Raw genomic sequence first — 14,688 nt, 5'->3', positions numbered from 1 at the left:
AGTGCAAACCTCCTTCCATCAGCAAGGGCATTGAAGATTAAACGTGGCTGGGTCTTTCAACATGACAATGATCCAAAGCACACCGCCAGGGCAACGAAGGAGTGGCTTCGTAAGAAGCATTTCAAGGTCCGGGAGTGGCCTAGCCAGTCTCCAGATCTCAACCCTATAGAAAACCTTTGGAGGGAGTTGAAAGTCCGTGTTGCCAAGCAAAAAGCCAAAAACATCACTGCTCTAGAGGAGATCTGCATGGAGGAATGGGCCAACATACCAACAGCAGTGTGTGGCAACCTTGTGAAGACTTACAGAAAACGTTTGACCTCTGTCATTGCCAACAAAGGATATATCACAAAGTATTGAGATGAAATTTTGTTTCTGACCAAATACTTATTTTCCACCATAATATGCAAATAAAATGAAAAAAAAAACAGACAATGTGATTTTCTGGATTTTTTTTTCTCAGTTTGTCTCCCATAGTTGAGGTCTACCTATGATGTAAATTACAGACGCCTCTCATCTTTTTAAGTGGTGGAACTTGCACTATTGCTGACTGACTAAATACTTTTTTTCCCCACTGTATCTCCCATCCAACACTATACCCCTCACTATGTCACAGATCCAATCTTTTTGTTCTAAAAAGGAATCGGTCATCAGGTTTCTGCCAAGTAATATGAAAACAGCATGATGGATTGGCAGAGACCCCGATTCCAGTGATGTCACTTACTGGTCTTCATGTAGTTTCGATAAAATCTTATATTTGCTGCAGTTCTAGCAGTTCTTTGAATGCTGAGTGCTGAATAATCCCACCCACATCACGGATTGGCAGCTTTCTGTGTACATTGTATGTTGGCTGATAGCTGCTAACCATTGGAGAAGGTGTGGTTACACAATCTCCTGCTGCTAAAACACATGTTATTAAAACTGATATCACTGGAATCAGAATCTCTGCCCTTACATCATGCTGTTCTCGGATTAAATTGCAAAAGCCTGCTGGCCAATTCCCTTTAAGGAAGATAAGCCCCTGAAAGAGGTGTCTAAGATGTTCCCTGTGCCCATTGAGAATACATAATAATAATAATCTTTATTTTTATATAGCGCTAACATATTCCGCAGCGCTTTACAGTTTGCACACATTATCATCACTGTCCCCGATGGGGCTCACAATCTAAATTCCCTATCAGTATGTCTTTGGAATGTGAGAGGAAACCGGAGTACCCGGATGAAACCCACGCAAACACGGGGAGAACATACAAACTCCTTGCAGATGTTGTCCTTGGTGGGATTCGAACCCAGGACCCCAGTGAGCCACCGTGCTGCCCATACATGCAGAGTCAAATTGAGTGTTCATGTGTATGGAAATATTAGGATTAATAGCTGTCGGTTGAATAGGTATATGGATGACAGTTTGTGGATATATATAGCCAGCAAAACAGTGAAAGCAAGAGAAGGTAGGTACCATATATTTCTTTTTAGGTAACAACTATTTATCTACTGCAACCACTTCTGAGGTGGTGAGAACCAGTTCCAGAGGGTGTGGAGTTGGCCCATGGTTGGTTACAGAAAAGGCATGGACCAGTAAACAACCAAAATTATAATAGAGGTCTATTTTGATGGCAGTCTGTGCTGCTTATTAATACATTTTTAAAGGAGCACTCAAATTAGCTTACCGGTATTTATGGATTAAATGTGTGTATGCGCATGAAATTTAGCGTAAGCTTGTTAATCTACTCACTCTCCTGTGATCAGTGCCAATCTTCTGCTCTTCTGAGTGAAATCACCACGGACTAGCCAGCTCATTTTATACTACTAGCTATGAACCCGTTCTACGCCCGGGTGGCGGGCATTTTTATTGGTATATGGTCTCCCATCCTGGTATGTGCTTCCCCCCCTCCTATCCTGGTGTGCAAGGCACCCCTCATCCCTATCCTGGTATGCATGGTACCCTCACCCCTCCAATCCTGGTAAGCATGGCACCCTTTTCCTCATCCTGGTATGCATGGTCCCCTCACCCCCCCTATCATGTTATGCATTGTCCTCTCACCCCCCCATCCTGGTATGCATGGTCCTCTCACCCCCCTATCCTGATATGCATGGTCTTCTCACCCCCCTATCCCGGTATGCATGGTCCTCTCACCCCCCCTATCCTGGTATGCATGGTCCTCTCACCCCCCCTATCCTGGTATGCATGGTCCCCTCACCCCCCTATTCGTGGTATGCATGGTCCCCTCCCCTTTGGTATCAACTCCTCTCATCATGTTTGGAGGAAGAAGAAGGATGAGTACAACATCAAGATGCATAGTGGGGGAAACATCATACTTTAGGGGTGCTTTTCTGCAAAAGGGACAAAACGACTGCACGGTATTGAAGGGAGGATGGATGAAGTCATATATCTCAAGATTTTGGCCAACAACTTCCTTCCCCTAGTGACATCCTCAAAACCTGAAAGATCTGGAGAAGATCTGTTTGGAGGAGTGGGCTAAAATCCCTACAGTAGTGTGTACAAACTTGTTCAAGAACTACAGGAAACGTTTGACCTTTGTAATTGCAAGCTATTGTATCAAACATTTATTTCATGCAATAAAATGCAAACTAATTATGTAAAAATCATATAATGTGATTTCCTTGATTTTTTTTTTTAAGATTCTGTCTGCTTATTTTCCCCACTGTATTCTTGACAACCACTAACATTTTTCATAAAAGCAATACATTGCTTCAAAACCAAGCACTTGGGTTAATGGTATATCCCAAAAAAAGTAGCAATAGTGATGAGCAAGCGTGATCATCATTACTCATTATTACTCGCTCAAGCATCAGTGTGCGCGGGATGCTCGTTACTTGGCTAATATTTTTTGAATGCTCGAGCTGGAGCTTGAGTCATCACCCCGTATATTTGCGGATTTTTAGACAGCCAATGAACATGCCGTGATTGCCTGCCAGTCATTGTAATGCCATAGCCATCTTTGCTGTGGCATTACTGTGATTGCCTTGTCAAATAGCATCATCAGGTCTATATAAGACTCATGACTAGAGTTGAGCGATACCAGCCGATACTTGAAAATATCGGATCGGAATGGATCGGCCGATCTTAAAAAAAAGTATCGGTATCGATGATTCCGATACCGGGAACCAATGCAAGTCAATGGGGCCAAAATATCGAAATTAAAAAAAACCCTTTCTTTCCTTGTAGGTTAATTCTACATGAAGAAAAACAACTAAGAATAATGTAGAATGTATTGTGGGAGGTGGAGGAGACATTAAAGCCATAGAGGTTTAGCCCAATCAAATGGAATAGCAGGAATTAAACTTTTTTTTTAAAGACGTTAGGAGTTACAAAGATATTGACTATGTTAGCCTCATTTATATTTTGCCAGACATGTATGTCTTCTTCTTCTTTCTTCTTTCTTCTTCTTTCTTATTCTTCTTCCTTTTTTTACCTTCTTCTTCTTCTTATTCCTTTTTTTACATTCTTCTTCTTCTTCTTCTTCTTCCTTTTTTTACATTCTTCTACTTCCTTTTTTTACATTCTTCTTCTTCTTCCTTTTTTTACATTCTTCTTCTTCTTCCTTTTTTTAAATTCTTCTACTTCCTTTTTTTACATTCTTCTTCTTCTTCCTTTTCTTACATTCTTCATATTCTTCTTATTCAACAATTATTATTCTACATATTCAACTTCTTCATCTTCTTCCTATTCTTCTTCATCATATTCTTGTTTGTGTCAGGCATTCCTGTAGTTGTTATCTAGAAAAGTTAGAAGTTTACACCTCCCGTTCTGCCTGTCACAAAAGATTTACAACAGGATTTGTCCGCGTTCAGTTTGGCCTGCAGCAGCAGGCCTTTTCCAGGGGCACCACGAGGAGGAACGGACTCACCCCCATACACTGCTTAGTCTTCTGCTTATAAATTAGATAATATCATTTGCTCAGAGTATTAGTCTTATGCTTAATGTTCTTCTGCTTTGTTTTTTTATGCTTCTTTGTCTTCTCTCTCTTGTTGTTCTGCATCTTGGTGGTTGTCTTCCTGTTCTTTGTCCTCTTGAACCAGCTGACGGTACTGGCACCCGTAGGGGCAGCAGAAGGAACAAGAGCCAATGGCACTACCGAGGACCAGCTGACGGTGCTGGAACCCGGTTACTAAGCAGGAGGTACCTGTGCAACAAAGCACTACCAAGGACCAGCAGACGTTGCCGGAACTCGGATACCGAGATGGAGGCACCTAGGCCAAAGGCTCTGACGAGAACCAGCTGACGGTGCTGGAACCCGGAGGGGTAGCATAAGCTGCAAGAGCAAATGGAAATAGCGAGGACCAGCTGACAGTGCTGGCACCCAGAGGGGCAGCAGAAGGAATAAGAGCCAATGGCACAACCGAGGACCAGCTGATGGTGCTGGAACCCGGTTACTAAGCAGGAGGTACCTGTGCTACAAAGCACTACCAAGGACCAGCAGACGTTGCCGGAACTCGGATACCGAGATGGAGGCACCTAGGCCAAAGGCTCTGACGAGAACCAGCTGACGGTGCTGGAACCCGGAGGGGCAGCTGAAGTTACCCCTGAAAAGCAAAGTTGGCATGCCGCAAGCTGGCCGCAGTTACCGAATCACACAGTCCTACAGGGGGTGCTTGTCCTACTGGCACTACGGAACAAGCCTTTCTTACCAGAACCCGCAGTCCACATAGGAAGCACCTAAACTGCTGGCACCCTAGCCTCGGCTAACCCAACCGCAACACGACATGGCAACTTGGGGTGGCAAACTGACATTGACACTTCCCGGAAACAGCAGGCAGGGCTGGAACCAAGCTGGGCAGGAGGGAGTACCCGTGCCAAAGTCAGTTATGAGCAGCAACTGGCGATGTTGGAACCCAGGGACAAGCACTTAGCAGGCTGAGGCCTGATGTGCTGTCAATTGGGAGGCAGCAGGACAGATTGCCATCAAAACAGCAGGGGAACAGCTGACGTTACTGAACCCCACAAACACAGGAGCTAGTGTTTTACTCTGTGAAGACGGCACTTCCGAGCAACAACTGGCTGTGTTGAAGCCCAGTGACAAGCACGGAGCAGGCTGAGGCTGCATTGAAGAAATTTTAAGATCGGTTGTAGACTTCTACTAATTTTAACCAAGCTCCACTTAGGCCTGTGGCTTCACTGATATTCGTATTTCCCCTGTCCTCCAACCCCGCCAGTTACAGCTCCGAAGTGGCTTCTGCACAATCCACACTTGTTCCTGTGTTACAGGTGTTCAGTCCGGTCAGTTAATCCCCTGATGTGTGTCCGGCAATGTCGCCTGCTCTGTCCACATTCCCATAACTAGCAGGCGACATTGCCGGACACACATCAGGGGATTAACTGACCGGACTGAACACCTGTAACACAGGAACAAGTGTGGATTGTGCAGACGCCACTTCGGAGCTGTAACTGGCAGGGTTGGAGGACAGGGGAAATACGAGAGACAGTGGAGCCACAGGCCTAATTGGAGCACGGTTAAAAATCAGTAGTAGTACGACTGTGTAGGCAGCAGGAGACTTTGCCATCCACACAGCAGGGGATCAGCTGACGTTACTGAACCCCACTGAGACACGGGAGCAAGTGTCTCTTTCCATGTGGACGGCACTTCCGAGCTACAACTGGCTGTGTTGAAGCCCAGGAAATAGGAGGGTGTAGGCAGAGGCCTACTGTATTTGGAATGTGGAGACAGCAGGAGAGACTGCCATCCACACAGCAGGGGATCAGCTGACGTTACTGAACCCCACTGAGACACGGGAGCAAGTGTCTCTTTCCGTGTGGACGGCACTTCCGAGCTACAACTGGCTGTGTTGAAGCCCAGGAAATAGGAGGGTGTAGGCAGAGGCCTACTGTATTTGGAATGTGGTGACAGCAGGAGAGACTGCCATCCACACAGCAGGGGATCAGCTGACGTTACTGAACCCCACTGAGACACGGGAGCAAGTGTCTCTTTCCGTGTGGACGGCACTTCCGAGCTACAACTGGCTGTGTTGAAGCCCAGGAAATAGGAGGGTGTAGGCAGAGGCCTACTGTATTTGGAATGTGGAGACAGCAGGAGAGACTGCCATCCACACAGCAGGGGATCAGCTGACGTTACTGAACCCCACTGAGACACAGGAGCAAGTGTCTCTTTCCGTGTGGACGGCACTTCCGAGCTACAACTGGCTGTGTTGAAGCCCAGGAAATAGGAGGGTGTAGGCAGAGGCCTACTGTATTTGGAATGTGGAAACAGCAGGAGAGACTGCCATCCACACAGCAGGGGATCAGCTGACGTTACTGAACCCCACTGAGACACGGGAGCAAGTGTCTCTTTCCGTGTGGACGGCACTTCCGAGCTACAACTGGCTGTGTTGAAGCCCAGGAAATAGGAGGGTGTAGGCAGAGGCCTACTGTATTTGGAATGTGGTGACAGCAGGAGAGACTGCCATCCACACAGCAGGGGATCAGCTGACGTTACTGAACCCCACTGAGACACGGGAGCAAGTGTCTCTTTCCGTGTGGACGGCACTTCCGAGCTACAACTGGCTGTGTTGAAGCCCAGGAAATAGGAGGGTGTAGGCAGAGGCCTACTGTATTTGGAATGTGGAGACAGCAGGAGAGACTGCCATCCACACAGCAGGGGATCAGCTGACGTTACTGAACCCCACTGAGACACAGGAGCAAGTGTCTCTTTCCGTGTGGACGGCACTTCCGAGCTACAACTGGCTGTGTTGAAGCCCAGGAAATAGGAGGGTGTAGGCAGAGGCCTACTGTATTTGGAATGTGAAGACAGCAGGAGAGACTGCCATCCACACAGCAGGGGATCAGCTGACGTTACTGAACCCACTGAGACACGGGAGCAAGTGTCTCTTTCCGTGTGCACGGCACTTCCGAGCTACAACTGGCTGTGTTGAAGCCCAGGAAATAGGAGGGTGTAGGCAGAGGCCTACTGTATTTGGAATGTGGAGACAGCAGGAGAGACTGCCATCCACACAGCAGGGGATCAGCTGACGTTACTGAACCCCACTGAGACACGGGAGCAAATGTCTCTTTCCGTGTGGACGGCACTTCCGAGCTACAACTGGCTGTGTTGAAGCCCAGGAAATAGGAGGGTGTAGGCAGAGGCCTACTGTCTTTGGAATGCGGAGACAGCAGTAGAGACTGCCATCTCCACAGCAGGGGAACAGCTGTCAGTGCTGAACCCCACTAACACTTGAACGAATGTGTTTGGCTCTGTGGAGACGACACTTCTGAACACCAACTGACGCTGTTGGAGCCCAGGATTAGGTGAGGAGCAGGCTGGGGCCTGTTGCTTTTGGCAGGTGAAGGCAGCAGGAGACTTGCCATCTCCACAGCAGGGGAACAGCTGGCAGTGCTGAACCCCACTAACACTTGAACGAATGTGTTTGGCTCTGTGGAGATGACACTTCTGAACACCAACTGACGCTGTTGGAGCCCAGGATTAGGCGAGGAGCAGGCTGGGGCCTACTGGATTTTGGCAGGTGTAGGCAGCAGGAGACTTGCCATCTCCACAGCAGGGGAACAGCTGGCAGTGCTGAACCCCACTAACACTTGAACGAATGTGTTTGGCTCTGTGGAGATGACACTTCTGAACACCAACTGACGCTGTTGGAGCCCAGGATTAGGCGAGGAGCAGGCTGGGGCCTACTGGATTTTGGCAGGTGTAGGCAGCAGGAGACTTGCCATCTCCACAGCAGGGGAACAGCTGGCAGTGCTGAACCCCACTAACACTTGAACGAATGTGTTTGGCTCTGTGGAGACGACACTTCTGAACACCAACTGACGCTGTTGGAGCCCAGGATTAGGCGAGGAGCAGGCTGGGGCCTACTGGATTTTGGCAGGTGTAGGCAGCAGGAGACTTGCCATCTCCACAGCAGGGGAACAGCTGGCAGTGCTGAACCCCACTAACACTTGAACGAATGTGTTTGGCTCTGTGGAGACGACACTTCTGAACACCAACTGACGCTGTTGGAGCCCAGGATTAGGCGAGGAGCAGGCTGGGGCCTACTGGATTTTGGCAGGTGTAGGCAGCAGGAGACTTGCCATCTCCACAGCAGGGGAACAGCTGGCAGTGCTGAACCCCACTAACACTTGAACGAATGTGTTTGGCTCTGTGGAGACGACACTTCTGAACACCAACTGACGCTGTTGGAGCCCAGGATTAGGCGAGGAGCAGGCTGGGGCCTGTTGCTTTTGGCAGGTGAAGGCAGCAGGAGACTTGCCATCTCCACAGCAGGGGAACAGCTGTCAGTGCTGAACCCCACTAACACTTGAACGAATGTGTTTGGCTCTGTGGAGACGACACTTCTGAACACCAACTGACGCTGTTGGAGCCCAGGATTAGGCGAGGAGCAGGCTGGGGCCTGTTGCTTTTGGCAGGTGAAGGCAGCAGGAGACTTGCCATCTCCACAGCAGGGGAACAGCTGGCAGTGCTGAACCCCACTAACACTTGAACGAAAGTGTTTGGCTCTGTGGAGACAACACTTCTGAACACCAACTGACGCTGTTGGAGCCCAGGATTAGGCGAGGAGCAGGCTGGGGCCTACTGGATTTTGGCAGGTGTAGGCAGCAGGAGACTTGCCATCTCCACAGCAGGGGAACAGCTGGCAGTGCTGAACCCCACTAACACTTGAACGAATGTGTTTGGCTCTGTGGAGATGACACTTCTGAACACCAACTGACGCTGTTGGAGCCCAGGATTAGGCGAGGAGCAGGCTGGGGCCTGTTGCTTTTGGCAGGTGTAGGCAGCAGGAGACTTGCCATCTCCACAGCAGGGGAACAGCTGGCAGTGCTGAACCCCACTAACACTTGAACGAATGTGTTTGGCTCTGTGGAGACAACACTTCTGAACACCAACTGACACTGTTGGAGCCCAGGATTACGCATGCCGCATGCAGAGGCCAATGGGCAGCGGTTTTTATGGAGGTTGTTGACTACTACTGATTCTAACCATGCTCCACTTAGGCCTCTGGCTCCACTGTCTCTACTATTTACCCTGGCCTCCAACCCCGCCAGCTACATCTCTGAAGTGGCGTCAGCACAATCTACACTTGTTTCTGTGTTACTGGTGCTCAGTCCCGTCAGTTGATCCCCTGATGTTTGTCCGGCAAGTTCGCCAGCTCTGTCCTCATTCCCACTACTGGTTATGGGAATGTGGACAGAGCAGGAGACCTTGCCGGACACACATCAGGGGATAAACTGATGGGACTGAGCCACAGGAGCACAGGAACAAGTGTAGATTGTGCTGACGCCACTTCAGAGATGTAGATGGCGGGGTTGGAGGCCAGGGGAAATAGTAGAGACAGTGGAGCCAGAGACCTAAGTTGGGCACGGTTAAAAATCAGTAGTGGTTTGAATGTTGATGGAGCTGGTGACTTTGCCGTCCACACAGCAGGGGATCAGCTGGCGTTACTGAACCCCACTAACACAGGAGCTAGTGTGTTTCTCTGTGCAGACGACACATCTTAGCGACAACTGGCTGTGTTGAAGCACAGGGATTATAGTTCAGGTGGTAGAAAAATGAACACACTAGCAGACCTGGATACAGTTGCCAACCACTAATTTAGTCTGTAAGAGGAACGGCAAAGTCTTTGGAGATCCAGGCCTTGTTCATTTTCAGAAAAGTCAGCCGGTCAACATTATTGGAAGATAGTCGCGTGCGACGGTCTGTTAGTACACCACCTGCGGCACTAAAGACACGTTCCGATAATACACTGGCAGCAGGGCAAGCCAGCACCTCCAATGCATACTGGCTAAGCTCTGGCCATGTATCCAGCTTAGAGACCCAGAACTTGAAGGGGGTAGAGCCATCTGGGAGTACAGTGACAGGGCAAGACATGTAGTCTGACACCATCTGACGGAAGCGTTGCCTCCTGCTGACTCGAGGCGTCGCTGATGGTGTAGACAATTGTGGTGGACACACAAACTTTGCCACATTTGGGCCATAGTGGTCTTTCCTTGTGCTGCGGCGCTGCCTCTGCTCCCTCTTTGTGCAGAGTTTCCTCCACTGCCTCGACGCACAAAGCTGCTTTGTAAAGCACTAGCAACAATGCTGTCGGGTGGAATGGAAAACATTATGGACTGCACCAGTGACTCTTCGTACTCCCGCAGTTTACGCTCCCGGTTCAACGTTGGTATGAGCCTTTGTACGCTGTCCCGGTAGCGAGGATCTAGGAGGGTGTACACCCAATAATCAGCCGAGACGAGAATGTGGGCGATGCGGCGGTCGTTTCTCAGGCACTGCAGCATGAAATCAACCATGTGCTGCAGACTCCCAACTGTCAAAGAACCGCTGTCCCCTGTTTGAGGCGTGACCTCGGCCTGCTCTGCATCACCCCACCCTCGCTGTACATACTGAGTAGAGTTTTGTGTACCTCCCTCCTCTGGAGAGATGTCTTCCTCCTCCATCGACTCCTCATCCTCCTCACAAAGTGTCCCCTGCCTAGGCCTTTGTGAGGAAACACGTAGCGCAGACTGTCCAGAAGCAGATGGCATTTGGGACTCCTCATCCTCCACCTCTTCCGAAACCTCATCCCTTAGTGCTTGCAGTGTTTGTTGAAGCAGGCAGATAAGGGGGACAGTCATGCTGACTAGTGCATCATCTGCACTCGCCATCCGCGTGGATTCATCGAAGGCACGCAAAACGAGGCAGATGTCCTTCATAGAGGCCCACTCAATGGTGCTGAAGTGTGAACGGCGCACAGTGCGACTTGTTTGCGCCTGATGCAGCTGGTACTCCATGACTGCTGCCTGCTGCTCACACAACCACTCCAACATACTGTGTGTAACGATGAATTCCACCGGGTGGGTAGGTCACATATGATGCGATGTTCCGGAAGGCCAAATCGTCGCTGCAGAGCAGCGAGGCGCGATCTTGCCGTGCTGGAACGCCGCAAGTGAGCGCACTCTATGCGGACCTTGTGCAACAGTGCATCAAGATCCGGATAGTCCCTCAGAAAGCTCTGCACGAAAAAGTTAAGCACATGTGCCAGACATGGGATGTGTGTGAGGTTGCCTAGGCCAAGAGCTGCCACCAGATTTCGGCCATTGTCACACACTACCAAGCCCGGCTGGAGATTCGCTGGCTCAAACCACACATCGCTCTCCTGCTTGATAGCATTCCAGAGCTCCTGCGCTGTGTGGCTTCGATTCCCCAAAGAAATTAATTTGAGTACAGCCTGTTGACGTTTGGCCACGGCTGTGCTCATATCGGTCGTAACAGGCTCCTGCTCTGCTGTTTCTGAGGAACTTGAGTAGGAGGAGGAGTCTATGTGTACAGACTGGAGTCCTGCAATCCGTGGCGTTGGAAGAACACATACAGCGCCACTCTCCAGATCTGTACCCGGCTCCACAACATTGACCCAGTGGGCAGTGAGGGAAAGGTATCGTCCCTGTCCATGATTACTGGTCCACGCATCGGTGGTCAGGTGGACCTTGCTACTAACGGCGTTTAGTAGCGCATGTTTTATTTTGCCCTCAACATGTTTCTGCAGGGCAGGGACGGCTCGCCTGCTGAAAAAAAAGCGGCTGGGCACGTTGTATTGGGGGACTGCCAATGCCATTAAGTCCCGGAAGGTGTCAGTGTCCACCAGCCTGAATGACAGCATTTCAACTGCCAGAAGTTTGGCAATGCCAGCATTCAGAGACTGTGCTCGGGGATGGTTTGCCGAGTAAGGGCGCCTTTTATCCCATGCCTGTGCTACCGATGGCTGTGATGGATGGGAACGTGCTGCTATGGGTGGAATCTGACAGGGTCTCTGGACAACAGTGGCAGAGGTTCTTACTTGGCGATCCTGTGAGGAAGCCGAACCAGCAGTGTGTGAGCTGGAGGAAGAGGCCCCAACACGAACTGAAGAGGTGGTAGGTGGTGCTGTACGTTGGCCTACGTCTTCAGGGTGTCTCTGCAACTCCAACTCGTGCTTGGTGCGCACATGTTTCCACATATTTGTGGTATTGAGGTTGCTGACATTTCTCCCTCTTTTGACTATCTGATGACACAGCTTGCATTTGACAAAGCAAATGTCATCTGCAACTGTGTCAAAAAAGGACCACGCACTGCAAGTCTTGGGAGCGCCCGTTTTGCCTTTGGAATGAGGAATGCTCCTAACGGGTGCCGAAGTGGAGGGTACAGGCAACCAAGTCTTCCCCCTCCCTCTGCCTCCTGTTTTGGCCGGTAGGGGAATCTCTTCCTCTGAGCTGCTCCCACCACCTTCCTGTTCCTCACGCCATGATGGGTCAAGGACCTCATCATCTTCCCTCCCCTCTTCAAACAGCTGCTTCTCCGGGGTTGTCTCGCCAGCACCGTACGCACCAGAAAGTGGCAACTGAGTCTCGTCATCATCTGATGCGTACTGAGGTGTGCTGACCATAGGCACTGGCCCACTCGCCTCTTCAGATTCAGAGGGACAAAGAAGTTGCGCATCACTGCATACTCCCTCTTCTTCACATTCAGGAATGCTGCTTGGCCTCTTTCCAAGCCAACAGATTCCGAGAACAGAAGTAGAGACTGTGATGGCTCCTGTCCATGTCTCTCTGACTGCCTGGGCACTTTGGCAGGTGGTGAAGAGACAGATGGTTGCTCTTCGGTGCTCTGGTCCTGAGAGGCTGTGGAAGTAATTGAAGTCGATGCGTTAGCTGCCATCCATCCGACAACGGCTTCAATTTGTTCCTCCCACAGCAGTGGGGTACGTTGAGGTCCTACAAAGCTGCGCATAAAGGACTGTTGCCTGCTAAAACTGGGGGATGCTGATCCACTGGTGCCCGCAGCAGGCCCAGAATCCCCACGTCCTCTACCTGCAGAATCCCCACGTCCTCTCCCTGCAGTATCCCCACGTCCTCTCCCTGCTGAAACTCCACGCCCACGCCCACGCGCCTTACTCCCTGCCTTCTTCATCTTGCCAGACTGCTTAAGATAGGCAGAAAAGTACAAAGGGGGGCCTTAGTGTGCTTATTCCTGAACAGCTGGTTACAGGTACAAGAAACACTAATTTTATGAAGTGTGTGTGTGGACTACACTTTAATAGGAGCTGATGTGGCCTACACAAGTTCCAAATGTAGTGTTTGGTGAACTTTTTTTGTGGTTTCTTTGTTGGAAACAAAGTCAAAGTATGTGAACAAAGAATTGAAACTGATAGTATCACCAACTTTTTGGAGCTATTACAATGCAGGCAGGTAACCTACAATGCAAAAGATGAGGCTCCAAAAAAATTGGGTAGTACTAATCTGGCTGCGCCGGCGGGGCACAAGCCAGAAAAAAAGGCTCCTCTATTTACTCCTATATAGTGTTTGCAACCAACCAATGTTGATGGATACGGATGGATGCACACTAATAGGAGAAGAAAAAATGAGCTGCACTCAAAGACAAATATGTGTGAGGCAGTGACGCACGTTGAGCGTCCTACAACCAGACGTAGCTGCAGGACACTCTACTCTGCGTGAGCTGCACTCACACACAGTCAGAGACCTCTCAGACAGCCGTGAACAGTGCAGCTAAGTGGGCACTGGCACTGACAGGCTGCAGAAAGGCTCCGCTGTGTACTCCTATATAGTGTTTGCAACCACCATAGATGGAGACGGATGGATGCACACTAATAGAAGAAAAAATGAGCTGCAATAAAAGAAAAATTTGTGTGAGGCAGTGACACGCTGAGCGTCCTACAACCAGACGTAGCTGCAGGACACACTACTCAGCGTGAGCTGCACTCACACACAGTCAGAGACCTCTCAGACAGCTGTGAACAGTGCAGCAAAGTGGACACTAGCACTGAAAGGCTGCAGAAAGGCTCCGCTGTCTACTACTAGTGTTTGCAACCAACGTATATGGATACGGATGGAAGCACACTAGATTGAAATTATGTAAAAAATGCAGCTCAAAAATTAAAAGATGTATGAGGCAGCAGTGAGGCACGCTGGGCAGCCTACAACCTGACGTGGCTGCAGGACCCACTCCACAGCATGAGCTGCACTCACACAGCCCTTTCAGACAGCTGTGAACACTGCTGCTAGGGCAAAGAAGGCTACAGTGGTGGTTTATGTAGCCTGGGTAAAGCACTAGATGTTTGGTGGAATCGCTATTTCTAACTGTCCCTCACAGTCTTCTACAGCAGCCTGTCCCTAACTGAATTCACAGCAGAGTGAACCAGAAATGCGGTGGCTTTTATAGTGCATCATGACATCATTTCGGCAGCCAATCACAGCCATGCCAATAGTTAGCATGCCTACATGCCTAACAGGATGTGCCCACACTTCGGAGGATTCCCATTGGCTTAATCAAAGCAAGCAGGCTCATAGCATGATGGGAACTTCCGATTCCGATTCCGGTATCCGATATGACAAAAGTATCGGAAGTCAGTATCGGAATTCCGATACCGCTAATATCGGCCGATACCCGATACTTGCGGTATCGGAATGCTCAACACTACTCATGACGCTATGCTTGGCACACTGTACAAAGGAAAGAGGCAGCATAGGGAGAGGTGCTGGTGAGAGAATGGCGGAGTTATAGCTGCGTATTAGCCAGGGATTCAATCACATTTACATTTTTCTGTTAAGTACAACAACCCTTCTTACTTCTAACTATAATAAACAGTAATATTGTTGTTAGCAGCACTTAAGGAGAGATTGTGCTGAAGGGATCGTGTAGGACAAGATAGGGTGCATTGTACATGTTTTATGTTGCAGCTTGCAACTGATACCAA

Source organism: Dendrobates tinctorius, unplaced genomic scaffold (assembly GCF_039654945.1).
Source record: "Dendrobates tinctorius isolate UK_male_01 unplaced genomic scaffold, ASM3965494v1 ptg000089l, whole genome shotgun sequence".
Classification (NCBI taxonomy): domain Eukaryota; kingdom Metazoa; phylum Chordata; class Amphibia; order Anura; family Dendrobatidae; genus Dendrobates; species Dendrobates tinctorius.
This window is presented reverse-complemented; position numbering follows the sequence as displayed.